Source organism: Pleurodeles waltl, chromosome 4_2, assembly GCF_031143425.1.
Source record: "Pleurodeles waltl isolate 20211129_DDA chromosome 4_2, aPleWal1.hap1.20221129, whole genome shotgun sequence".
Classification (NCBI taxonomy): Eukaryota; Metazoa; Chordata; class Amphibia; order Caudata; family Salamandridae; genus Pleurodeles; species Pleurodeles waltl.
The window spans coordinates 778,353,782-778,372,933 of record NC_090443.1 but is presented as its reverse complement, the minus strand read 5'-3'; positions in this window follow the sequence as shown (position 1 = coordinate 778,372,933).

Genomic DNA, 19,152 nt, shown 5'->3' with positions numbered 1-19,152 from the left:
AGGTGGGCGTGTGATCCAGGGGTATCACACTGAGGCACAGAGGCTCTGGTGGACAAAGGTGTTGCATCATCTGCAGAGGATATACAACGCACCAAGAAACGACCACCAGCTGAAGCGCCGCTGGGCTGACCTTGTCTCCAGGGAGCAAGATCTGCTGGACCACCTGGGGATAGTGATTGGTGGCCCTGCTGGTGAGGTCAAATCATGTAAATGTACACGTTTAAATGCTCTGTAGTGACATTAGCTGATTTTTACGATATCTGCCGGCAATGTTGTTGAGCGTGTGGAATGCTAGTGAAACATACAGGGCCATATTTCTACTTTGTTAAGGACCACAATTGCGTGCTGTTTGGAAGCAAGAGCTCCGCAAACTTACTGAATACATTTGTATTATGTAAGTTAGTGCCGCCTTTGTGTCAAACAGCAACACAAATCAGGTGCAAAATATGCATAGATATAGGCCACAGTTGCCTGTGAGGTATGAAATTTCCCGACACGTTACCGTAATTTGTCGTCGCAACAGCTAGACTAACTTTATATACACAACAGGAGCCTGAAAACTAGTGCAGGCTTCACGTCAATTGATGATAGCAATGTGGCGCAAACATATGTTTCATGTGTGTTCGGTGGGTGTGTAAGGAAACCGATCATGGAAATCCCGAAAATATTAGGATTTATTGTGCCCCTGCTTCATTTCGGATACATGTCTGATCTGGATTTGGACACATAGGTAACAAGTTCTAGCTGCGCTCAGCTAACATCCTAGACTGGTATTTGGAGTTTGTAGTGCCACATTTAAATTAGGGATGGCTGGCAGTAGGTATGCACATGGGTTCATATCTCTATGGTTGGTGTAACTCATCATAGCTGTGCCACATCAAATGAAGAAACTGTAACAATTTGAGGGCTAACAACTGTCCCTGGCCCTCTGTACATTGTACCTGTGTGTCATAAATTGGTCATAGTCACAATGGCTGGTTGACTGGTAATGTAGTCCTCACGGAAAGTGGCTTTGGCTGTCTCTCATGGATACACATGATGAGACGCTCAATGATTTTGGCTACTCACTAATGTAGGAGCATGTTTGCCACCACATGATAGTTAGGGCCACTGCATGTGTGCAGATGTATGTGTATCACTCACTGGAGTCCCTGGGTCTGTACATGTTTGTCGTGGTATGTAGAATGCAGTATCATCATGTCTGAGAGGCTTTACTTTCTGATGTAATCTTATACATAGTATTTGTTTTTTGAATTGTTGTACAGTGCACAGACATTGAGCACATTTCTCCCTTCCATGCCTTACAGGTGGACCGGCACCCTACACTGTTGGCGAGGTGGCTCGATTTGCGGACCCAGACATCTCCAGTAAGTGTTGATATTTCTGTTACGTGTTGTGTTTGCTGGTGATGTGTGATGGACTTCTGTGTGTTGGACACATAGCAAGGTGTGATGCGCTGGCCAATCATTTCTTTTGTTGCATGAGTGGAATATCATTTTATCACCATCTTTGAGTTGGCCAATCCTTAACGTATTGTCATATTTTGGTATTCTAGGTCAGTCCTGTAGGCACGGCAATGTGAATAGGGATGAGTCATGTGGATAAAACTTGATTCAGAAAAAGTTGCAGTGGACCATATTAGTGAATTAGTCAGCCAGTCAGACCTGAATTCTCCCAGAATAGGGATGCCAAAGTTCAACCCACAGACTTCTGCTTCCCTATTCACTAATGAACATGTTGAACTGTATGTTAAACTTCCTGGCAGCATGTAGCTCCACATGTAGTACTACGAGTATGTGGCACTTGAGTACAATGGCCTAGGTGTGCATGCAACTCATGGCTAGAGGTGTTCTTGCATCTCTCAGTTTGTTGTAAGTCATGGCTTACTGGTAGTAAATGATGTGGACAAAGGTCTGCATTTCCAAACAGTGTTGATGGGATTGTCCAAGGGTTAGCTGTCTCCTATTTGGAGATCTTCCTTACCTGTGGTGTGTGTGCCGGTGCCAAACCCATGTCCAGATTTCCTAAGCTTCCTGGGTGTCCTTGTTGTTAGAAATTATTAGTTGATTGTCCACCCCCCCCCCAGACACCAGCGTAGGGTTGTGAATAGTGTACCTAGGACTGATGATACAAGTTTGGTACACAGACATGTAAATCAGTGAAGCACTTGTCTGAACCTAGTATACCCACTCATGATTAGCACATGCTTTCTATACTGGCAAATCCATTTACAACTTGCAGATTATGTGGCCCTAGATTACCATCCCGTACAATGGCATTTGTTGCCCTGGCAGTGGTGGAGGATGTGCAGCATGATTTTTAGCTGACAACTGGCAGAATTATGATCCCAAAATCATGCCAGTTGTTACCCATCTGGTAGGGTTTGGATGTGCTATGTGTGATAGGACCTTTGTAGGCTGGCTTGCCATATACTTCCTCAGGGACAATCAATGATCTATTTGATGATATGTGCTATAACAAGTACATTAGATGTATTGTCTGATTTACTTTTTGTGCCATTTAACACAATGCAGTACCTAATGTTTGATTTTCTATTCGTCTTAACAGCTGCAAATATGACTCCCATCCAGGTCAGGGAGTTTCAAGGGTGGGCAATGAGATACCGCCACATACTTGATGTCGAGTCTGGGTACCGCAACATGGCCCGCAGATATCGCCATGAACGAGCCTCCGGAGCTTAGAGGGCATTTGCACATGGCGGCCCTTCTGTGTCTAACACAGCCACCACCAGCAGCACTACCACTACCACCCAGGTGGCACCAACAGCAGCTGGGACCTTTACAGGACCATCAACGGCAACTGCTCCAGGACCAAGCACAGCACCACCTGCAGGGCAGCCTACAGCCATTGCCACAACACGGGCCCATACTTCCTCGGCTGGCACCCAGACCACCCCTGCTGCAGCCATTGACCCTGCTGTTTTTTCTCATATGCAAAGGAAATTGGACCGTGTCCTAAGAAAGAAGACCAGACTGCAGCAGGAGGTGGCACAGGTCAACCGGCGGGTGCGTTCCATCAAGAAGACCCTGAGTAGGGCCAACCTGTAGACATGTAGACGGACATGATTCCCTCCCCTCCCTCCTCTTTCCTGGTTCTTATACTTTGTGGGTTTAGGGGGCTTAGTGTTAGGTTAGTATAGGCTGTTAGTTTAGTTAGTGTTAGTGGGTGGGGGTTTCTGAATATGTCTACTGTTTATTTTTATGTGTGTGGGTGGGTGGAAGGGGGGGGCAATGTTGTGGTTCTTGTGTTTTTAAAATAAATAAATAAAAAAACTTACAAAAAAAAATACAAAAAAATATATATTTGTTTAGTATAGGATAGTATGTGTTTAGGTTAGTATCTGTTGTCCTCCATGTGTCCCGTCTCATAAGGGGGGTGGGGGGTTGATGTTTAGATCGTTTCATTAAATGTGATATGTAAGTTTAGCTTAGGTTAGTTAGGGACAGTTGTGGGTAATGAGTAGTTAGAGTAGATTAGTTTAGGTAAGGTCTTTCCCCGAGTTTTCACTTCTCTTTTTACTGTATAATAAATATCTAGGTAACCATTTACAGTATGTTTCAAATGCTTGTAGATCAGGGCCTTGGCATGAGTGAACAGTGTCTCTTTTGTATTAGATTTTGTGTCCCATGCTGCAAACAAATACCAACTGAGCTGTAACATTGGCAGCTACCCCAAAACTACTTAGCTAAGATTCGGCCATTCATTGCAACCACCAACCACGGTTACTATGGATCCCAAAGTGTGGTTATTTCATGATGTATGTTTTCAATTTCACATACTGTGCTTCCAGATTTAGAATTGGGGCCACTGTGTTAAGTCTTACTTCAGTCTCATTGTTATGTTGTAGTATAGTGGTAATAGGGCTTTAAGGAAAGAGAATGTTAAGAGGATAGAACCTAGCGGTATCCTGGTAATGGGGATTTGTGAGAAGGAAGCAGAGCGTGAAGAGAGAGGAGGCGGTTAGAAAGGACGGAGCTGGGTCAGGGGTTTTATTATAGATTGTACTTACGAAAATAAACTTCCATTAATGAAGAACTGCATTGCGTATTATTCTGGATGAAGACGAGAGGATCCAACAGTGGCGACGAGCTAGTACAGCTGAAGTACGGTGAACCCAGCGAGGACCGGAGGTTACTAAGTGTGAATCGACCCCTGACCTCGGCAAACAACAGGACGTCCAAAGTGCACAAAAGCGCAAGTACAAATAAACACTATTTTAGTGTTTACAGTTTTGCGCATGGGGAAACGCATTGCACGGCAGGTGCACGAGCGCGCTAAGCGTAGAGCGTGCTAAACAGCTGAGTGCCTGGCAACGCGACGCTAAAGGAAAAAAAAACAGAGTTGCCTAGCAACGCGATGTTCGCAAGATAATAAAGAAAAAAAAAAAAAATCGTGTCTGGAACATCGCATCTGAGCCTAAGTATTTAAGTGCATCCTAGAAATCCTAGTACTTTTATAAGAAAAAAAAACAAGGAAAGAACGAACTTAACTTGTACATAACAATATGGCATCACAATTAATAAACCCACCACCAAGTTTTCTACAACATCCAGGTGAACCATGCATGGTTTGGGAAGATTGGAAATATGCGTTTGTTACCTACTTGGATGCTATTGGAGGCGAGATGTATGTAGAGAAGAGAAAATTTGCAATTTTAAAGCACTGTCTGGGTGTGGAGGGAAGAAAGGTTTTGAAGACTCTACCTTTGCAAGGTGTACAAGGAGAAGATTCTGATCAAGAGGAGGAGGTCTATGAGAATGCCATAAAGGCGTTGGAAGAGAACTACGGAAAAAAAAAGAATATTGTGGTAGAGCGGCATAAATTTTTCTCATGCACTCAGAAACAAGGAGAGACAATAGATCAGTATGTAAGCAATTTAAGAAGATTGGCTATAAGTTGTAAATTCAAGGATCTGAATGATGAAATAATTTGTGATCAACTTATAAATAGACTAAGAGATATGAAGATACAGGAGAAATTGCTTGGTTTAAAAAATCCTACGTTGGAAAAAACAGTTGAGGTAGCAAGACATATGGAAAGTACACAACAGTATGTTAAAGAATGAAATAGTACAGATGCTGGCAGTAAGGAACAAAATACTGTGAGTGAAGTAAAGTTTATCAGGAGGAATGTAAATGAAGGAGGTGGGAAGAAGAAAGAATGTTATAGATGTGGCAGTAACAAACATTTGGCGGAGGCAAAGAATTGTCCAGCGGTCAACATCAAATGTTTTAAGTGTAAAAAGGTTGGACATTTTGCAAGGGTGTGTAGGATGATTGGTGACAATCAATTCAAGAAATCTGTAAATGCAGTAAAAGAAGGCGGAATAGCTAGTAAAATGAGAGACGATAGTGCGAGTGAGGAAGAATTGGAAGTCATGACCGTCATGACCGTGGAAGAAGAAGATTCAAGGGTGTGTATCCAACAGAATGTGAAGAAGGAAGAGTATAAGCCACCTAAGTGCATCGTCGAAATAAATGAGAGACAGTTGCATATGTGGGCAGATTCATGCTCGCCATTCACATTAATAGATGAACGGGTTTGGGAAGCCTTGGGAGAAAACAAACTAAATCCAACTGATGTGGTGCCGGAAGGATATTGTGGTGGTAGGCTTCCAATTTTGGGTTATTTTGAAGCAGAACTTGCGTTTAAGAACAGGAAAACCAAAGGGAAGATATATGTGGTGCGTCAAGGGAAATCGTTGCTTGGATGGAAGGAACAACGAGCTTTGGGAATTATACTGGATCCCAATCATCCTGAACAAGTGTTGCTGACGGAAGAAAGTAGGGAAGAGAAATGGGTGCAGAGGTTTCCTAAGTTGTTTGACAAGAGATTGGGTTGTCTCAGGGGTTTTGAACATCAGATCATTTTAAAGAAGGAAGCAGTACCCAAGACACACAAGGCACGGATGGTACCATAGGCATTAAGAAGTAAAGTGAAGGAAGAACTTCATAGGTTATGCGGAGAGGGCGTGATAGAGCCAATAGAAGTGTCTGAATGGTTGAGTCCAGTGGTCATAGCGAAGAAACCTGATGGAAGGATCAGAATGTGCATTGATTTAAGAGACCTAAATGATAACATATTGGTGGATCGTTATTCATTACCAAGGATAAACGAAATGTTAGCTAGTGTTCGGAAAGGAAGATGTTTCACGACTTTGGATCTGTCAAATGCCTATCATCAAGTGCGGTTGTCAGAGGGGTCTCGACATTTAACTTCATTCATCACGACAGAATGAGCATTTCGGTGTATCAGAATGCCTTTTGGGCTAGCATCTGCCTCTGCGGTGTTCCAGAGAATAATGCAAAGGATTCTGGGCAGTGTGAATAACACTTTGGTTTTTCTGGATGATGTCTTGATCTGGGGAGAAGATGAGCAAGCGCATGATAGGGTATTGTTGGAAGTTCTGGAAAAGTTGGAAAAAGCAGGACTTACCATAAGCAGGAAGAAATGTAAGTTCTGTGTTGAAGAAGTAGAGTACTTAGGGCACACGTTGAACCAAGATGGCATAAAACCTAAGCTTAAACTGATAGATGCTATATCGGAAGCTCCATCCCCACAAAATAAGGAACAATTGAGGTCATTCCTTGGATTAGCTGAATATTACACAAAATTTCTAGACCATTTTGCGGACAAGGTGCATGTGCTAAGAGGTCTAATGAAGAAGGGATGTCGATTTGAGTGGTCTGAAGAATGTCAGGAAGCGTTTGAATTAATCAAGAGGGCGATAGTAAAAGCAATCACATTGAAACCATATGACCCCGATGATCAGACCATAATTGTGGCGGATGCAAGTAATTACGGATTGGGGGCGGCGTTGTTGCAGAGACATGAAGGCAAGGAAAGAGTGGTAGCTTTTGCATCATGTACGTTGAAGGGTGCCGAACCAACGTATTCCACAATCGAAAAGGAGGCTCTAGCATGCTCGTGGAGTGTGCAACATTTTCGAACATATGTGTGGGGAACGGAATTTGAGTTACGGACTGATCATAAACCATTAATAGACATCTTTACGACGAAAGGGGCAAGCAGGGCAACACCAAGAATTACAAAATGGATATATAGACTACAAGAATACACGTTTTAGATGGAATATGTTCCGGGTATAAGGAATATAAATGCAGACTGTATGTCTAGATTGCCAGTGGATGATGGTGAAAAGACTGAAGAAGACGAGTGGGTGGTGGTAGATGTATCAGACATGGACGGAGCCATAGATAAGGAGGAGTGGGAAGCCGCCATATGTGAAGACATATTGTTGAATAAGATGATAGAACAGTTACCGGAGATAAAAAAAAGACAATTGAATATCGATTTGGCTGAATATAAGAATGTGTGGGAGGAATTGTCTGTGATTAATGGTATACTGAGAAGGGGGGACAAATTGGTTGTACCAGATAGCTTAAGAGAAAGAGTGTTGAAATTAATGCATGAAGGACACGGGGGCATATCCGCCATGAAGAGGAAAGTTCGGGCAGATTATTGGTGGCCAGGAATGGACAAATATGTTGAGAGGTATGTAAGAGATTGTGTGGCCTGCGCATGCAGCGATAAGTCACATGCGTTGTCGGAAACAACCATTAAATCTAATGAATTTCCGGAGAGAGCGTGGGAAAAGGTTGCCATTGACATATGTGGTCCCTTTGAAAGTTTGGGGTGGACGGACAGATTTGCAATTGTTATGATTGATTATTATTCAAAATGGCGGGAAGTGGCGTTTGTGAGGGAGGTGAAAGCGGGTAATGTGATAACGTTCTGCGAGGAAATTTTTAGGAGAGAAGGTTGTCCTGGAGAAATAGTCAGTGACAATGGGCCACAATTTATTTCTGGTGAGTTTGAGAATTTTCTCAAGAAATGGGGGATTAAGCACAACAGGACTCCGGTATGCCATCCTAGGGGAAATGGTATGGTTGAACGATTTAATCGAATGTTGGGGGAAAACATCCAGTTGGCTGTGGCTGGTAACTCTTCAGGGAAAACTCAGATTAGAGATATGTTGTGGAATTATAGGACAACACCACACAGTGTGACTGGTGAAACGCCATTTGTGTTGTTAAGAGGGAGAGTGCCTTGTACTGTGGCGGTACCAGCATGGGTGGTAAAGCATAGGAAAACTGTAGTAGATTCTGAAGAGATCTGCCAAAGGGTGAAGAAGTATCAGCAGCAGTATGTGTCAAGGCACAACGATAAGATTAAGTGAAAACAGGAAGTGTATGAAAAGGGCATGTGGGTAAGAGTAAGCACAGGCAACATGGTAAGGAAGGGTGAATCTAAATTATCAGAGCCTAAGTGCGTGATTGAAGTCAAGGGAAACTGTGTTAAATTGTCGGATGGTAACTGGTGGAATGTGAGGAGGATAGTGAGGTGTTCGGACGTGGAGAAGGAAGAATGGTTCAGGAGAAAGGAAATGAAGGATGTACGGATTGAAGATAGTATGAGTAAAAAGTCTAGTGACAGAGTTAAGGAAAGACCAAGGAAATTGGAAGACTATGGGCCTCATTCCGGTCGGCGGGAGCACCGCCAACAGGCTGGCGGTGCTCCTAAGGGCATTCTGACCGCAGCGGTTTGGCCGCGGTCAGACACGGAAAACCGGCGGTCTCCCGCCGGTTTTCCGCTGCCCTGAGGAATCCCCCATGGCGGCGCAGCTTGCTGTGCCGCCATGGGGGATTCCGACCCCCTCACCGCCATCCTGTTCCTGGCGGTTTCGACCGCCAGGAACAGGATGGTGGTGAGGGGTGTCGTGGGGCCCCTGGGGGCCACTGCAGTGCCCATGCCAGTGGCATGGGCACTGCAGGGGCCCCCGTAAGAGGGCCCCACTTTGAATTTCAGTGTCTGCTTAGCAGACACTGAAATTCGCGACGGGTGCTACTGCACCCGTCGCACACCTTCCACTCCGCCGGCTCCATTCGGAGCCGGCTTCCTCGTAGAAGGGTGTTTCCCACTGGGCTGGCGGGCGGCCTTTTGGCGGTCGCCCGCCAGCCCAGTGGGAAACCCAGAATGACCGCCGCAGTCTTTTGACCGCGGTACGGTCTTCTGGCGGTTCCCGCTTGGCGGGCGGCTCCCGCCGCCCGCCAAGCTTGGAATGACCCCCTATGTGTGTTATTAGGGTTATAGATATAGCACTGATGTTAGTTTTAGGATTTTGTTATTTTTAATATTTATTAGGGGCTCCACTCAATTGGTATATAGAATAGGGGATGTGTTATGTTGTAGTATAGTGGTAATAGGGCTTTAAGGAAAGAGAATGTTAAGAGGATAGAACCTAGCGGTATCCTGGTAACGGGGATTTGTGAGAAGGAAGCAGAGCGTGAAGAGAGAGGAGGCGGTTAGAAAGGACGGAGCTGGGTCAGGGGTTTTATTATAGATTGTACTTACGAAAATAAACTTCCATTAATGAAGAACTGCATTGCGTATTATTCTGGATGAAGACGAGAGGATCCAACACTCATGTCCAAGGAAATCCTTAAAAGGTGAGTGGTAGTAAGCTCTCTTGTAGTATAGTGTACATAACTCACATAGATCATTTGTTACACTGTTCAGCATGGTTACTTATTTGGATGTAAACTCATACACCTCCATTCATGCAGTTTGGTGTGTGTTAGCTTAAATTTGTGGGAAATGTCACATATGTTAGTTTTGCATTGAAGCAACAATTTGAAGGCACTATTTTCTGGTTTTGACATCCCTTGAGGAAGCGTTATTCTGTCCAACACAGCATTATGGTGTATAGTTTCTATTTTCCTCAGAAATAACCCTCAGGAAGGGCAGAGTATGGTACAATCCAGGCCACTGTGCATAGTTATCAGCCAACATTATTTCAGGACAGTTGTATTGAGAATCTATAATAATTGACTGGAGGCAAACTTCACTGATCTACTGCACGGTTGATGTGTCACATTACACAAAGACAAAGTGGTTGTGTAAGTACTATTTATTGAAAAGTGCTGTAGTGCTATATGTACATTGTCCATGATTGTGAGTCCATTATAGTGACATCTTCCATTGTGATCCTACACAAGTGCAAAAGGACATGTCATTGAACATGTGGGGGTGAAGTGTCAGACAGTGCAGAGGGACAGGACATGCCAATGAGTTAGTGAGAGTCAATCACAGGGCAGGCTGACAAGATAAACAGTGGGTTGCAGAACAGTGCTTGAGTACAGTTGTTGCAAGACTGGCATGTTTCAAAGCACTGGACCTTGGTAATAGGTGGCCATGTGGCAGGGACTAGTGCTACTGGGTACTCTTACGTGTGCAGGTGATCTGTTCATGGTCTTCATCTTCTGAAGTGTGTGTTGCCTTCTTTGCCCTTGGTGATGGTGGTTGTGAAGGGGCAACACACACCTCAGTGTGTGTAGACATGGAGTCAGACATCCCGGTAGCTGCTACCTGTGGGGGTTTTAAGGGCAGTACTGCAGCAAGGAGGATCTGCTGATTCTTAAGAATAGCAGCCACATCACGGTGATAGGCAGCCAGGTCGACCCTGAAGGGTTCAATGTTGCATTCGTGCACGCGTTGACAGGATTGCTGTTGTAGGTGTTGGGTCAACTGTATTACAGCTGTGCTGATTTCCTTCAACCTTTTTTCTACTTCCTGCAAGATAGTTGTTCGCCCTTGCATAGCTGCTGCCTGTTCTTCAGTTGACATCATGCACAAAAGCACTCCCTCTAGGCTGGCTGCCATAGTTTGCATCCCCACCCGCACCTTCTTGGCCAGCTCCCGCTGTACTCCGACTACAGTTCTCTCAAAGCTGGTGCCAGTGTCGCCAGAGTCCTCAACTGTATTGGAGCTGGCAGGTCGTACAATTGGAGTGGTGGGTGGGTCCTCTGTGATGGCTGCTGTATCTGTGTTCCTCCTTGTGACTGAAGGTGGTGACTGGAGGGTTCAAAGGACCTCTTGGAGGGTCTGCTGTCTGATGTTTGTCATCTCGTCATCCATGTCATCAGGGTAGTCCTGGACAGGCATATCCGCAGGAGATCCATCGTCCTCTGCAATGAAATATGGTATAATTAGTGTGTCAGTGTTGTGGGCTTTGTAATGTGACATGCCTGCCTTGTGATTATTTTCACATTGTGATCTTGGTTCCTGTTCATTGTTCCTGTCTTTCAGATGGGCATTCTCCTAGGCCTATACCCCACCTGCATGTCACATGTATTGTGGTCAGTTTTTGGACTTGTCAGCATTATCTCCTCTAGGTGTTGGTTCTGGCCAAATAGTGATTTGCCACTTTCTTGTCCTACTCAACCCTCCGTCTACTTCCATTCTCGTGGTGAGGCCTTTCACTGGCTGTGGGTGCTCTGATGGCACTAGCACCACACTTAACAATCTGGACCTGCCCCAGTCTCTGATCTTTCACATCCACCTATATGTAGTTGAAATGAAGCATATGCTATGTATAGCATGGTCATGGCACAATATGGATGTCAGCATTGGTAATGTGTACTGCTGATGTTGGGGAATGTGTGGTACGTTGGATTGCCCTGATAGTCGTAGCAGTGTCCTATTTCCTCCTCTGACTGTGCAGGTGTATTGCTGTGACCAGTTACATGTGTCCTCCCCCTCAATGTTATTGTCTGAGCAGTATTAGATTTGAGATGTTGCATTGTGACCCAGGCACAGGATGGACCCTGACATATGCAGCATGGGTATGACATTAGTGCTGTGTACTTCCTAATGTGGATGACATTGGCTGATGTTTGCGGCAATTATGGACATTCACATTTGACAGGACTGGAACATTTGTCTTGTTTCAGGGGAATGTTAACGTTGTCATCCTAAACCCTCTAATTTGGGTGTTTTTGATCCATGGGGACGTTCCTGCCATTAGCTACTTGACCAGCACACACAGCAGAGGTGGTAGTGGCAACTGTTGTCAATGTTACATTCCAGTTGTCGGTATGGCTAGAGGTTGTTAATTTTGCCCTAGTTAATGTAGGGAGTATAGTGGCTGACGTGAGATGGGATGCCAGTTTGAAGTTGTGCCCTTCCCTCCTGGCCACGCTTTACCTTTGCAACATCCTTGGCATGGCAGCATACAACCATGGAAAGGTTGTTGGTGTTGTGTAGTGGTGTGCCCCAGGTTTCCTCTGACTGGGCCATGCCCCAGTGCCATGCCCCTTTACCCATGCCACTCCCTGAATATAATAACTTACATGCATTGTGTAGTAGGTATCCCCCGCTGGCAGTTAACATTTGTGCATTTTAATTTCCCATGCGACTTACCCTGCATGTGCGTTGTCTCCTGGTAGTCTGCGCTGTCCTGTCCTTGAATCCCTGTGACGATCTCCTCAGGGATGACGACTGCGACCATCTCCTCCATGTAGTCCAGGGCCTCCTGGTGTGCTGGACTCCCACCTCCAGTCTGCAGTGCTGCCTTCCTGTTCCTGGCCATCTTTTCCTTGGTCCTGCATTTGCAGTCATGCCAGCGTTTCTTGCACTCGATTACTGTTCTGCGTACTTCTGCCACACTGTTAATCTTGTCAACAATTTGTTGCCATATTGCCTCTCTCCTACTGATTGGCAACTTTGAGGTGACAAACAGCTGGCGCTGGTGTTCCGTCACCTCTTTAACCAGAATTTCCTGCTCTTCTGCACTGAAGCAACACTTTCTTTTCTTCTTCTCCCTGTCCTGGGTCTTGTGTATGTCCTCCTAGCTGGTTCCTGGTCTGTTGTCATCTTCCTGGGGTCTGTGCAAGCATCTGGGATCCATTTTGGCTCTCCTCTGCACAAATTGCTGTGTTTGCGACGAGTTTTGATGCAATTGGGTCAAAAAACGCTGCATATCCGGTTTGCGGTGTCATAAATCGGTTCAAAGCCATTTCCGCTGTGTTAATGTCATTTTCCTTTATGACGTGACGCTGTGGTGTGCATCAGAGAAAATGACTCACACCTGTGGTTTGCGCCGCCGTGCATCAAAGTATAAATTTGACTCCCGCACGGTGCAAAGAAATGGCGTTAGTCGGCGGTAAAGTTTTTGACACAAAACTGCATCAGCGCAGTTTTGCATCAAAAAGTATAAATATGGGCCTAAATTGCACAAAGGTTGAAGGAAAGGCAGGACAAGTATGTAACCATCAAAATCAACATGTGGTTGGCCCAGATATATTATGCAGAATAATAATATCTGCTCAACTCTATACAAAACAGGCCAACTTGCCAGTCCAACTTGTCCATGTGCCTCAGGCACACATGGCAAGTGTCATTGTCTCAACTTGACTCCTGACTGCAAAGTGGCTTCCACATGGTAGGGGTATCAAGGGGGCAGGCAGGCACCTCTGGGGTGAGGAGGGGTGGTAGAGGAGGGGGTTATGGCTTGGGAGGGGGGTCCTTAGGCTCGGGTTTTGGTTTAGACGGGGGGCTTTGCATTCTGTTTGTTTTTGGGACCGGCTCCTTCACTTTGGACTTGGGGGGGTGAACTTTGATTTGGGGGGTTGATTTTTTTGCAGGGGGACGGGCACGGGCAATTTCAGAGGTAGCAGGTGAGGACTGGGAGGTGGAAGGGCTGGGCTCGGGGAGGGACACAGTGCGCTTTGGGGAACCACGGGGTGGGAGGGTGGTAGGGAAGAGGGAAAACTCATACAGGAATCTTTTCTTAGGGACACAAGAGCAGTCATGGGAAAAGCATTTGGCAGTGGAGGGAGAGGAAGTGGTTGTGAGGTGTGTTCTTGTAGGTGTCTTGGGTGCAGGTGTGTGGGATGAAGGCATGTGTGTGCTGGGTGTCGGTTGGGTGGTTGAGTGCCTGCGTGTAGGTGTTTTGGCAGAAGGGAGGGTTGAGGTGCAGGTAGTTACCATGGTGGAAGGGTGACTGTCGGTTGGATGGTGCCTGCAGGTAAAGTAGATGTGCTGCATGAGGGGGTGTTGGTAGTTGTGGTGAGTGTGCATGTGGTAAATGAGGTGGATGTATTGGGGTCTGGAAGTGTGGTGACTGTGGGTATGATGGGACTTATGGCTGGACCAGGGAGTGTTGATGTCATGGCAGCATGTGTGAGTGGTGTAGTGTCTGTGAAGGAGGGGGTGGCGTGGGGGTCAGTGTAGGGAGTGGATGTTGTGTGTGCAGGTGGGTGTTGTTTGTGTGTATGCAGGTGGTGGGTCTTGTGGTGCTTGTCACTGTGAACAATTTGTGTTGAGGTGGATGAATGGGGGTCTGACTGTGTGCTCTGGATGGATGTGGGGAGAGGGGTATGGGATTTGGAAAAGGTAGGTGGAGAGGGGAAGGAAGAGAAAGGGACATTGCCTGCCTTTAATGAGAAGACCAGAGCTTGAAAGGATTTCTGCAGGCCAGACAGGGCACCATCAATGCCTTCCAGGTAGGCATTGCTCTGCTGTACCAGAGCTGCCAGTCCCTGGATGGCATTCACAATGGTTGTCTGACCCACAGAGATGGACCTCAGGAGGTCAATAGCCTCCTCACTGAGAGCAGCAGGGCTGACTGGGGAAGGGGCAGAGGTGTCTGCGGCAAAGGAGACACCCACCCTCCTAGGTAAGCAGACATGGCCAACTGGGTGGGGAGCAACAGGGAGGGAAGGGGGTGGTAGACAAGATTGGTGCTGGGCTGGTCCCAGATGGGTCCACCACTGCCAGAGAGCATCCATCAGAGCAAGAATCTGAAAATTATCTAGATGGTCCGGTCTCCTCTGTGGCACTCCCCTCACCCTTCATCCCGCTGGTCTCCTAGGCCCCACTGGTATCAGCCTCCTGGGTCCCATGGGCTGCTGCTTTCACACTCACTGGTGCCCCTTCGCCTGATGATGCTGATGCACACAAAGACAAAGGAGGAGAGGGAGGAAGAGAGAGAGATAAAGATAGGATGCAAAAGGTTCAATAACTACCTACAGTTTACACTGAGCGACATGTACATGTCCTCAAAATAAATTATGGCAAGCCATGCCATGACAGTGACACACCATTTCTGCAAAAACATTGGGTAAATCAAGATGCAATGGTAAAAACCTGATATTGTGGGAACATTTTGATTAAGTGGATTGGTCAAGACTGAAACACTGCATAGCAGCATAATAATTGCCAAGGAGATGTCATGCATGACATGTTAACATTATGATTTGACTCCAGGGACCTCCCAGGGGACCCACCACATCTAGTACGATACCATTGTTGGAAAGGCAAGTCCACAGAATCATTACTTAAATAAGAGATATTACTGTGCTATTTGTCCATATAAATTCACATGTAGCAGAATGCCATGGTTGTTTCCCTACACATTTCCCACACTCTTAATTCAAAATATGTCAGCATGCTAACCTACAGTGCCCAAACTCCTGTCCCATTGAGGCCATACATGTAGTGGACCCTGTTGCCACCCCCACAATCAGTCCATGCCAGTGACTGTACCAAATAGAGATTGCCTCTGTCATTGTGGGAGATAAATACTGATGTGATCGCACTTACACCACAGGTACACTGATGCAGTTGGAAAGAAGCTGGTATGACACAATGCGGAGGGGGTCCACACTCACCCAACCATTGACTATGTCATTTGAATATACACTGACCACATTGTATTTGCACACATAGGGGGTGATTCTGACCCCGGCGGTACAAGACAGGCCGGCGGTGCCCCGCAGGGCATTCTGACCGCGGCGGTTCAGCCGCGGCCAGAAAGGGTAAACCGGCGGTCTCCCGCCGGTTTACCGCTGCCCTTAGAATCCCCCAAGCTGCGCCGCCATGGGGGATTCTGACACCCCCTACTGCCATCCTGTTCCTGGCAGTTCGCCCGCCAGGAACAGGATGGCGGTAGGGGGTGCCGCGGGGCCCCTGCCGTGCCCATGCCAATGGCATGGGCACGGCAGGGGCCCCCGTAAGAGGGCCCCACAAAGTATTTCAGTGTCTGCCTAGCAGACACTGAAATACTCGACGGGTGCAACTGCACCCGTCGCACCTTCCCACTCCGCCGGCTCAATTCTGAGCCGGCATCCTAGTGGGAAGGATGATTTGCCCTGGGCTGGCGGGCGGCCGCCCGCCAGCCCAGGGCAAATGTCAGAATCACCGCAGCGGTCTTTCGACCGCGGTGCGGTGTTCTGACGGCGGTACCTTGGCGGACGGCCTCCGCCGTCCGCCAAGGTTAGAATTAGGGCCATAATCTATTCAGAGCCTGCCAGGGTGACTGATACCCATTGTTGATGTGCATCTACCACTGATCACATGCTCATCTGTCCACAAGTAAGCCACCCAACCCCAAAAAAGGCCTGTCATGTGCGAGTTGAGAGCCTGTACTTACCCCCTTGTAGCTGATGTGCTGCCCTCTAGCACCCATCCACATCAGGGTAGGCCACCGCCAGTATACGGGCCATTAGGGGGTCAGGGTTTGACAGGCACCCCTTCCCTAGTGTGGAGAACATCTCCAGCAGGGCCGCTGTGGTCTTCTGGGCCCAGCGTCTCAGGTCCTCCCACCGCTTTCTGCAGTGGTTGCTCTTCTGGCTATTGACTCCCAGGGTCTGCACTTGCTTGCTGATGGCAGGCCAGATCTCCTTTTTCTGATGATCGCTGACCTGCATGGGTGACACAGACTGAAGGAAAAAGTCATGTAGAGTGGCAACAGCAGTGGACTACACACATCATACACATCACATGTCCATACTGACATGCCTACATGCCACAATCACATTTACTCTATGCCCCCTGCATACATCCACTGCCAGTGCAGGGTGGCAATGTATTACAGCCTCACACACATCCCTATCACACAGGAAAATGGAATTTGCCTCACTGGCTCCTCCGGTGCCCCATACAGGGGTAGGACCTCGTCCACAAGTTTCTCCAACTCCTCCTGAGTGAAGGCTGAGGCCCTGTCATCTGCAGGACATCGCATAGTGGATCCCAGAGACAGTACATAGCAGCTCATGTAGTGGAGTTCTTGCTTGCACGAGTGTCAGGAGTCAAATGAGCTTGGTGGCAGAAAATGGCAGTCAGGGCCGCCACTTACATGACCGCCACTGCCAGCAGTGATCATCATTAAGCCCAGTCTCCCATAGGCAATTATGTTGTCCAATGAGGAGTTGCAGAGCAGTTGCAACCGCCTAATGCCATGATGACATACACTGGCAGAAGTAGGTCATTTCCATCTGTCCTGTGCATGAAGGACAGATAGTTGGCATTTTAAACACATTTCATGGCTTGTAGTGCAGAAATAAGTGTATCATGCCAGCCTTTTGTTCATCATGTAGAGTTGTCCTGTGCTTTGCCCCCTTGACTGGCCTCATACATGTGCCAAAAGTGGCACAGTAGAGATAGATGTGCGGCTGTGAATTCAGGTACATGTGCAGCTACTGGATGCCTCATTTGTGGGGTGGCACTGAAATTTGTACATAAATGTTCTTCAAGGGGGAAATAGGCTGCAAGGAACATTACACATGGTTTGTGTGTGACATGCTGTTGGTCCGGGGATGCAATGGGCAGCCAGGATGGCATATATGGTCCATCAACATGCCCCATTTGGTATGTGAAGACGTTAGCACCAGGTCTACAGTATTTGTTGTGTGCTACAATTTATTGTTAGCCAGCATGTGAATAGAGGAAATCAATTGTACATTTGCCTCTCTGTGTCTTAGATACCGTGCAATGGCGAGAATGAGAAATGCACCGTTGTACAGCCCCTAGTCTACCTTGCTACCCTGGAGGAGAGGCACGTCAGACACACCTATCGTCTGAATCATCAGACCTTCTTGGAACTATGTAATCAGTTGAAGCTGGATCTATTGGCTGCCATATGCAATCCCTATGGCATCCCTCCCACAGTACAGGTGTTGTCAGTGCTACACTTCCTTGCCTGAGGATACTTCCAGATTACAGTGGGCCTGGCAGCAGGAATGTTCAGTAATGTGTTGTAGGATGTATTGTGTGCTTTACTGAAACACATGAACAGCCACATCAGGTTCCCCCAACGTATGGATTTGCCCACTACAAAGGCTGATTTCTATGACATAGGACACATTCCTCATGTGATAGGGGCCATAGATGGCACCCACTTTACTTGGGTGCCTCCCAGGGCAATGAACAAGTGTACAAAAACACCAAAAAGTTTTTTCCATCAATGTCCAGGTTGTGTGTCTCGCTGACCAGTACATCTCAGAAGTTAAAGACAAGTTTCCTGGATCTGTGCATAACTCCCACATTCTGAGGAACAGCAATGTTCCACACATGATGGCACAACTACAGAGAGGGAGGGCCTGGCTGATTGGTATGAATGCAAAATTATGTGTGCAACTGTGATCTCACATATCATCCCATTGTGGCCTGTGTCTGTACCAGTAAAGTGACAGGTCCTACCTCTGTGCACACATGTGACTCTGGCTGTCCTAAACTTCCCTGGAAGTTGACACCAGTGAGATATCCTACTGTGGATAGGGAACACCGTTTCAGTGAGGCCCATGGCAGGATAAGACGTGTAATAGAAAGGGCTTTTTGGCTACTGAAGGTAAGATTCAGGTTCATCCACGTATCTGGAGGTGCCCTGCTCTACACCCCGCTAAAGGTCTGCCAGATCATTTCTGCCGTGCAGCTGCACAACTTGGCCCTAAGGCATCACAAACCATTACTGGATGAAGAACAGGTGGCAGCTGGACTAGTGGCTGATGATAGTGACATACAAAGTGATGATGAGGATGATGACAAAGGCGCAGCTGACTCTAGGACTGGACTGATCAACCAACTCTTCCGGTGACTTTCAGGTATGTGTTATGTGTATTGTCATGTCTCTGATTTCATATCTGCCTTCTGATATTGCTCCTCCTGGACAGTTACATCAGTGGAGGTGTCCAGTGTACCTATCCCTCTGTGTGGCCTGTGGTGGGAGACAGTTTGCCCATCAGGAGCTGTCTTATTCATCTCATGTCTGACATGTGTTGATAATAAGGAGTTGATAGGTTGACATCTCCTATGTACAGGCCTGTGATGTGTTCTCAATCCTGCAAACTCCAAAGTACTGACAACTATAGATTTGGTAGTGTGTGTCACACCTTATCCTGATGGTTCACATCTCTATTCATGGACACTCACCTTTCCTAACAGTTGTACATGTCTTTTGTTGGCTCATATCAGATGTGAGCTAGTGAGTAATGGCAATTTGTTTGCGGAAAATGTGAAAGTGCCATGCTATACTGTTTTCCCACTGCCATT